Consider the following 9,377-nt stretch of genomic DNA (forward strand, 5'->3'; position numbering starts at 1 on the left):
GTCTTCTTGACATTGAGCCTCAATCCATATTGAAGGCTGCAGTCCTTGACCCTCTGCAGCAAGCGCTTCAGGTCCTCCTCAGTTTCAGCAACCAGTGTTGTGTCATCTGCATGACGCAGATTGTTGATAGATCTTCCACCAATCCTGACACTACACTTCTCCTCATAGTAAGGCCCCAGGAATAGATGGTATACCAATTGACATATTCACCTGACAGATGCTGCCCTGGATGTGCTCACAAAGTTGTGCCAAGGAATCTGGAGAACAACCACTTGGCCAACTGACTGGAAGAGGTCTATATTTGTTCCCATCCCAAAGAAGGGTGTCCCAACTGAGTGTGGAAACTATAGAACAATATCATTGATTTCACATGCAAGCAATGTTCTACTGAAGATTATCCAAAAACGACTGGAACAGCACATCAGCAGAGACCTGTCAGAAGTACAGGCTGGGTTTAGAGGGGTTGTGGTACTAGGGATATTGTAGCTGATGTTAGATGGATCTTAGCTGAAAGCAGTGAATACCAGAAGAATGTCTATCTGTGTTTCATTGATGATGCAAAGGTGTTTGACTGTGTGGATCATAATAACCTGTGGCTGACTCTGAGAAGAATGGGAATCCGAGAACACTTGATCATGCTAATGCAAAATCTATACTTGGACCAAGAAGCAGTTGTCAGAACAGAGCAAGGAAACGCTGCATGGTGCACAATTGGGAAGGGTGTACGCCAGGGATGTGTCCTGTCTTTTTATATCTAGAATTTGTAAAATACTTGAGTACCACTACAGGATAAAGGTAAATAACCCAATTAAAAAGTGGGCCCACATTATGAACAGACACTTCACCAAAGGAGACATTCAGATGTCAAACAAACACATGAAGAACTGTTCAAAATCCCTAGCTGTAAGAGAGATGCAAATCAAAACAACTATGAGATGGGAGTGTAAAATGGTACAGTCATGATGGAAGGCTTTTTGACGCTTTTTCAAAAAGTTGCAAATAGAGATAGCATTTGACCCAGAAATTTCACTACTTGGAATTTACCCTAAAGAATCCATAAGTGCTACTCAAGCAGATATATGCACACTATTGTTTATTGCACCTTTGTTCACAATAGCAAGGAGTTGGAAACAACCCAAGTGCCCATCAACATATTTACACAATGGAATCCTATGCAACATTAAAAAACAAGGAACTTATGAAATATTATGCAAAATGGATGATCCTGGAGGAGATTATGCTGAGTGAAATATCCCACTCACAAAAGGACAACTATTTCATTGGACCACTGTTGTAAAATGGGACTGACATTGGGGTTGAGGGAAGACAGAAAAGGAGGAAATGAATGATGTATATTACATTTAAACAGATGAGGTAGAGAAGTGTTTAAAAAGGGTATATTAATGGGTATTTTTGTCATTACAGAAGACCAGAGTGAAGGCTGCATAATGGAGTGGACTTGGGAGGAGGGATTGCATAACAATGAAAGAATTTTTCTTTCTTTTCAAGGAGAAGAGTAAATTGGGGGGAAGGGGTGGGTAGGAAGAAAAGTGCATCAATGAATGACTGGAAACCCTAAGTCTCTGTAAACTTTTAGTAAAATTAATTTTTTTAAAAAAAGAAAATCTTGAAAGATCTCTAGAATCCATATCCACAACATAAACAGTCTTCCAAACATTCTGAAAAAATCTAAAACTAGGACAGGATAAAATAGATGAATGGAACCTTCTAAGAATCAAATCCCTATGCACATCCAAAAACACCTCCAACAGTGTAAAAAGGGAAGCCACACACTGGGAAAAAGTATTTGGTAATGACATGTCAGGTGAGGGACTTATATCTAGAATTCATAAAATACTCAAGCACCACAACAATATTAAGGTAAACAATCCAATTTGAACATGGGCACAGTATATGAACAGATACTTCACCAAAGAAGACATTCAGAGAGCAAAACAAACACCCAAAGAAATGTTCAAATCCCTAGCTCTAAGAGAGATGTAAATCAAAACAACTATGAGATATTATCTCACCACAGTAAGAATAACAAAATTTAACAGAATAGCAAACAATAAATGCTGGTGACAAAACAGATTTGTCCTGGAGAGGGTGAAGCCAGAGTGTTCCCTGGAGTCAAGGATTCTGAAGCTTTGTCTGACATACTTTGGGCATGTTGCAAGGAGGGACTGGTCCTTGGAGAGGGACATCATGTTTGGCAGAGTGGAGGGGCGGCAAAGGAGAGGAAGACCTTTGGTGAGATAGATCGATTCTGTGACTGGAGCGGTGGGAATAAGTGCGTTTGAGATAGCTAGGTTGGCACAGGATAGAATAGCATTTAGAGTTCTTGTACATAGGGTCACTATGAGTCACAAGCGACTCGATGGCACATAACAACAACAACAACAACAACAACAACAAATGCTGGTGAGGTTGTGGAGAAACTGATACCCTTATTCACTGTTGGTGAGAGTGTAAAATGATTCAACCACTATGGAAGGCAGAAATACCATTTGACTCAGCAATTCCATTACTGGGAATACACCCCAAAGAATCCATAACCACCATCCAAGCAGATATATGAACAACCATGTTTATTGTGGCTTTGTTCAGAATAGCAAAGAGTTGGAAACAACCTAAGTGCCCATCAATAAATTAATAGAGAAGCTGTGGTATATTCACATAATGTAATACTATGCTGCATTGAAAAACAAGGAACTCGTGCAATATTATTCAAAATGGGTGACCCCGGAGGATACTACGCTGAGTGAAATATCTCAGTCACAAACATGGTGCCATTGTTGTAAAACAGGACTGTCATTGGCGTTTGAGGGAGACTGAAAAAGTTGGGATAAATGATGTATACTGCATTGAAACAGATGAGGGAGAGAACTCTTTAAAAGGGATATGTGATTAGGTATTATTGTCATGATAGGAGTCCAGAATGAAGGCTGCATAGTGGAGTGGACTTGGGGGAGGAATTGTATAATGTTAGGTTCGTAAATCGCCACCCAAAAGACCACTGATGCACATATGCAAATGACAAGAGTGCTTTAATCTGCAGAACAAACTCCAGCATGTATGCAGGGTCCACCATTCAGTAGAAAACGGCGACCCAGGGTGCAGGTGCACAAGCCTTTTATGGGTTAAGGTAGGGTAAGTTTACCGGGATGAGGTAATTGGGAACATGAAGGGGAGCAGTTACCAGGATTGTTATGTGATTGACTTATCCCTAGGCCAGTCAGCAAACCTCCTCCCTTTCCTGTGTTGCATACACACTTTTCCTGTGTCATGTACACACTCTTCCTGTGTCATGTATGCATGTCCTTGTGTTACATACATTAAACCTCAGGATTGGTTACACCTTACAAGGACACCAGGCACAGATGGCTGACTCTATTTCTTTTACTTTTCAAAGAGAAGACCAAACTGGGGTGGGGGTGGGGAGGTTGGGCAGGGGGAAAAAGGCAACAATGAATGACTGGAAATCCAAAGTCTCTGTAAACCTTCATTAAAAATAATTTTAAAAAGGAGGGGGGAAGAAAAATACATCATATAGGGTCAGAGAATTATTCAGAAATTTACCCAGGAGACACAAAATAAAATAAATTTACATGACTAAAAATTGAGAATCAGCGATATTATTCTATAATATGCTGTTGTTTGTTGCCTTCCAGTCAAGCACGACTTATAGTGACTCTATGAACAAAAAGGCCTGAAGCCTTTTTCTAACTATCAACATTTATCAAAGTTCATAGTTCAGAGGCATAATTTTGTCCTCATTAGGACAATAGGATTAAGAAATGGCAATTTCAGGGTTAAGTGAAGTGTTTTAGACTTGGGAATAATTTAGTAATTTACAGGGTAACCTCCAAGAAAATGAATAAATCATCTCATCAAATTATATAAAGGGAAATAATAAAGACTCAGAAAACACTAAAACAATAAAAAGAAAAGAAATTACAAGAAAAAGCATAAGAAAAATGTATTCAGTACAGATAGGTAGGTGGAACAAAGAGATCAGCAACACACACACACAATTAAAAAATGCAGCAAAAGCATAGCAATGGAACTATTTTTATCGATAATTATACCTAATGTGAATGAATAAAATGTACCAATCAAGATAAAACAGCACACAATTATAAAATGGGCAAAAGACGTGGAAAGACTCTTTCCAGAGGAAGATATTTGGATAGCCATCGGACACATAAAGAAATGCTCAAAATCACTGGCACTAAGAGAGATGCAAATAAAAACCACAATGAGATAACACCTCACTCCACTCTCAGTGGCAAAGTTTAACAGGACAACAAGCAATAAATGTTGGAGAGGATGTGGAGAGGTAGGAACTCTTAAACACTATTTGTAGTAATGTAAAATAATACAACCATTCTGGCAGGCAGTTTGATGTTTCCTGAAAAAGCTGAACATAGAAATTCCATGTGACCTAGCTATTCCACTGCTTGGCATATATCCTGAGAAAATGAGAACTGAAACACAAACGGAGACTTGCAGACCAATGTTCATAGCAGCATTATTCACCATTGCAAGAACAAGCAAAGAGCCCAAATGTTCAAGTACGATTGAACGGATGAGGAATTGGTGCATTCACATGATTGAATGCTATAAGCAGGAACTATGATTTGTAAATTACTACATAAATTGGGAGGACAGCATTATGCTGAGAGAACTAGCTCAGTCTCTTAAGGGCAAATACTGTATAAGATCATGATTGTAGAATGAGTATGAGGATCCAAGGGGAGAAGACTGGGATCAGAGGGGTGAGTATGTGTGATTAATCATAGGGTCACACAATTTGGTGGGTTAGGGGAAGGATGGGTAAAGGAAATGGAAAATACCCAGTGTGAAAAACAATGCCTATGAACTTTGTAAGTAAACCAGCATTAAAAAATTATTTAAATAAACAAGATTAAAAGGATAGTAAAATAAATAATAATTTTTTAAAGGCAGTAGAATAGATAACAGAATGATGAACACTCTTTAATCAGAAACTTAGACTTTGTGAAACTGTATCACATTGTGAATTTCTCTTTCCTCTATCTTGCTTTTAAAAAATATTTACTTTCATAGGCAATACCACCAATAAAGAAAGTCTGATGATTTATTTTGTAGGGAGTTGTGCTGCTAAACCAAAGGCATTACCTTTCATGGTTTAAATCTACCAGTGACTCTGGGAGAAAGATGGACAACCTCCTCTGATGTGATTTATATCCTTTGGAACCTGCTGGAGGGTCAACTACGAACAGGTTGCTTCCAATTTGATGACTGAGAAAGATGAATCCCCAATAAAATTCTTACATGCCTGAAAAAGAAACAAAGGAAGAAAAGAAAGAATGAAATTTGTGTTATCATGATCAAGTTGAGGAAGGGATGGACAGAGGACTGAGATTTAGAGGGTTTGTGTGGTGAGGAAGAAATGGGTAAGATTTTTCCTTTGCGATAACCTAAACAACAGTTAACAATTTAGTATCAGAAAGTGAATTTAGGTTTTCTTTTCACCCTGTTGGAAAAAGGTTTTGATGTGCCTAGAGATTTAATCTTTAGAAGGTCCCATGTATCAGTTTTATCTTCTTTAGATTGTGTATTTCTGCTTGTATTTGGCAGTCTTTTTATACCTTGGACTAGCACTTTTACACTTGATCCCAGTTTGTCTCTTAGGAACGTTATGGTTTGCGGCTTTACTCCCAGGTCTCTGATCCACCTTGAGTTGATTGTTGGTGGGATTGTAAAATGGTGCAACCATTCTGTAAGGCAGTTTGGCGCTTCCTCAAAAAGGTGAACATTGAAATTCTATATGACTCAGCTATTCCTCTAATATACCCTGAGAATATGAGAACTGAGGCACAAACTGAGATTTGTACAACAATATTCATAGCAGCATTATTCACCATCACAAGAACATGGAAACAGCCGAAATGTCCAAACACAATCAAATAGATTGAGAAATTATGTTACATTCAAACAATGGAATATTATTCGGCATGCAGGAGCAGTAACTTTATAAATTATTACCTAACTTGGGAGGGACTGGAGAGTATTATGCTTTGTGAAAGAACTCAGTCCCACAGAATAAATATTGTATAAGACCGTTATTGTAGAATGAGTATAAGGATGCAGAAGGGGTGGGGGAGGCTGGAAGCAGAGGGATGGGGATGTTCAGGGGGAAGGGGGAATTAATCATTGGGTTGTACAATTTGATGGGTGAGGGGTGAGGAAAATGAAAGAATTTGTTCAAATTTGTATTCAAATTTTGTAAATAAACTAGTAGGGAAAATGTATATGAATGAAGCATACTGTAAAGGTATTACTATATATGAAAATCAATTAAAATATTTTAAAAAGTGATTTAATAAATATAACCTCTTAAAAAGGAACTATAATTTTAAAAGAAAACAAAATGAGAATTCTACCCTTGCTTGTTTAGATACCGTGTCATATTAAAATAATTCCAGGTCTTTACAAAACTTTAACACCACCACATTTTTGTTTTATGATAGTTAGATAGAAGAAGACTTTTCTACTTTAGTTTTGAAAAGGAGCTGGTTTCCTAGGCAGTGAAATGCAAGGAGAGGTCTAAACAAGTTCAATTACAGTACATATTTGAGGTCATTGAGACTCATAGAAACCAAAGTGAATTACAAAAAACAAGGAAGCCAAATAAAATACTTACTTAACAGCTGGATGTTAAGAAATGTTTGCAATTATGTTTGCAATTCATGCTTTTGGAGTCAGAAGGAACTTTTCAGCAATAGCTAGTGTTATTGTAAAGATCATATTCCTATATTATTGTTGTTATGTCCTGTTGAGTTGCCTGTGACTCATAGTGACCCTATGTACAACAGCTCTGAAGCCTGCCGTGTCCTGAACCAGTCTCACTGACTCAGACACACCTACCCTCATTGTTCCAGTTACTGTATCAATCCATCTCATCTGAGGTCTTCCTCTCCTGCGCTGTACCTCCACTCTTTCCAGCATGGTGTCCTTCTCCAAGGACTGGTCCCTCCTGGCCCAAAGTATGTGAGACAGAACTTCAAAATCCTAACCTCCAAGGAGAAACTTGGTTTCACCATCTCCAAGACAAATCTATTTGTTTTCTTGGCTGTCCATAGTATGTTCAAGACTCTTCTCCAGCACCATGACTCAAAGGCATTAATTCTTCTTTCTATCATCCTTAGCCCCGCTCTCTGGTGCATAGCAAGTAATTGTAAAGACCATGGCCCCGGATGAGGTATATTTTCTAGACTGACATCATTGCTTCTCAGTACTCTAGAAAGGTCCCTAACAGCAGATTTACCTAGAACAATTAATCTTTTGATTTCCTGATTGCTGGTGCCAAGAGTGTTGATTGTGGAGCTGAACAAGCTTAACTGTTAACAACCTCAATCTTCTCCATGCATCATGGTGCTGCCAATTGGCCCAGTGGTGAGAATCTTTGTCTTCTGGATGTTGAGCTTCAGTTCATATTGAAGATCTTCTGCAGCAAGCAAGGTCCTTCTCAGTTTCAGTGAGCAAAATTGTGTCATCTGCAAAACGTAGTTTGTTAATGAGTCTTACTCCAAATCTGATGTCACGTTCCTCCACGAAAAGACCAACAATAATCTGTTCTGTATATTGATTAAAAAGGTATATAGAGAGGTCACATCCCTGACACACTCCCTTCCTGATTTTGAACCATGCAGTGTTTCCCTCCTCTTTTCTGAGGACTTTTTCCTGGTCTAAGTGTAGGTTTCGCATAAGTACAATCAAGTGCTCTGGGATTCCCATTTTCAAGGTTAACTATATTTGTTGTGAACAACACAGTCAAATGCTTTTGGATCAGTGAAATACAGATATCTTTCTGGTATTCTTTGCTTTCTGCCAAGATCCATCTGACATTGGTGATAATGTTGTTAGTGCCAATGGTCGCTTCTAAGCATCATTCTATAAGGCTTCTCACATTCAGGGGGCTAAGAAACACTGTGTTCCAATTTTTCCGAGTGTCTTTTTAGTAGTAAGTTAGACGCGTAGGAAAGTAAAGACATGTAATGAAGCTACTCAGGACCAGTTAGTGAACAACTGCAGAAAAACATGGTTCATTTAATTCATACAATTTACCTTTAATTTAGAGAGTTTACACTAATTTGGATGAGTATTTTTTAAGCTGTACTGTTTTTTCCACCGTCTTATATCCCAAACCTGAAGGCTCTCTTGGATTTTAGATTCAGAGAGACTGATGGGTCTGCTCAACACTGAGAGAAGATTTGCAAATAGCTTGCTGAGATTGTGTCTCTGAGAAGCAAACGAACCAAATGACTCTGACCTTTAAAAAGTCCACTTGGAAGCACCAATCTATTTGAGTTGATTGCCTATACAAGTCAAATAGAACAGGGAACAGAGAATTGCAACCTCTTATTTTGTACTATCTTCTGAGCGAGGTTTGGTTTTTTGATTCATTTTTTTGTTTTTCTAAAAAAAATTTTAAATTTTGATGTACTTGACTTTTTGAGTAGTTTTAGAGTTACTGAAAAATTGCAGAGAAAGTATATGGAGTTCTCATCTTACCCTCTCCATCCACCACATTTGATTTCACCTATTGCAGACATCTTGCATTAGTGTGGTACAATTTGTTACAATTTATGAAGCAAGGTTGATATTTTATTATTAACTAAAGTCCATACTTTACATTAGAGTTAACTCTATGTTGCATGGTTACTTGGGCTTTTAGTTCCTTGTAATGGGCTGTCAGCTGGAAAGTCTGTTTTCCAATGTTGTATCTAGTTCCCACTAACTTACTGCCATCTAATTTAGTTCCCCTCAAAGCAACTCTGTAGGACAGAGAGACATCCATTGGATTTCTTTTTTTCCCCCATTGGATTTCTAAGGTTGTAAATTGCTACGGAAACAGAATTTTTTTTATTTTTCTTCAGTGCAGTAGTCAGTAAGTTTTAACCATCCACCTTCTGGTTAGCAGCCAAATGCCTTAATTACAGTGCCACCAGAGATCCTTGATCTCTAGTTACACTCTAAAAAACCTAATTGCCATTGATTTGCAATCAAGTCACAGCAGAGTTGATTTCAATTCAATTTATAAGGTGTAAATCACCCATCTTTCTCCAGAGGGGTGGCTGATGGATTAGAACTGCCAGAGAAACATGACATTTGGGTTAGCAGTGCAATTCCTTCTGGACTATACCAACAAATCTCCCTGGTGTCTCGTTAGTAGATTTCAATTAGGGAGAACCTTAGGAAAACGAGTAAAACGTTGTTGTTGTTGTTATGTGCCGTTGAGTCGTTTGCAACTCATAGCGACCCTATGTACAGCAGCCCTAAACCCTGCTCTATCCTGTGCCAATCGCACTGCCTCTGACACTCCCATC

The sequence above is a fragment of the Elephantulus edwardii genome, unplaced genomic scaffold, assembly GCF_000299155.1.
Source record: "Elephantulus edwardii isolate Elephantulus edwardi_28Jun2011 unplaced genomic scaffold, EleEdw1.0 scaffold00083, whole genome shotgun sequence".
NCBI lineage: Eukaryota > Metazoa > Chordata > Mammalia > Macroscelidea > Macroscelididae > Elephantulus > Elephantulus edwardii.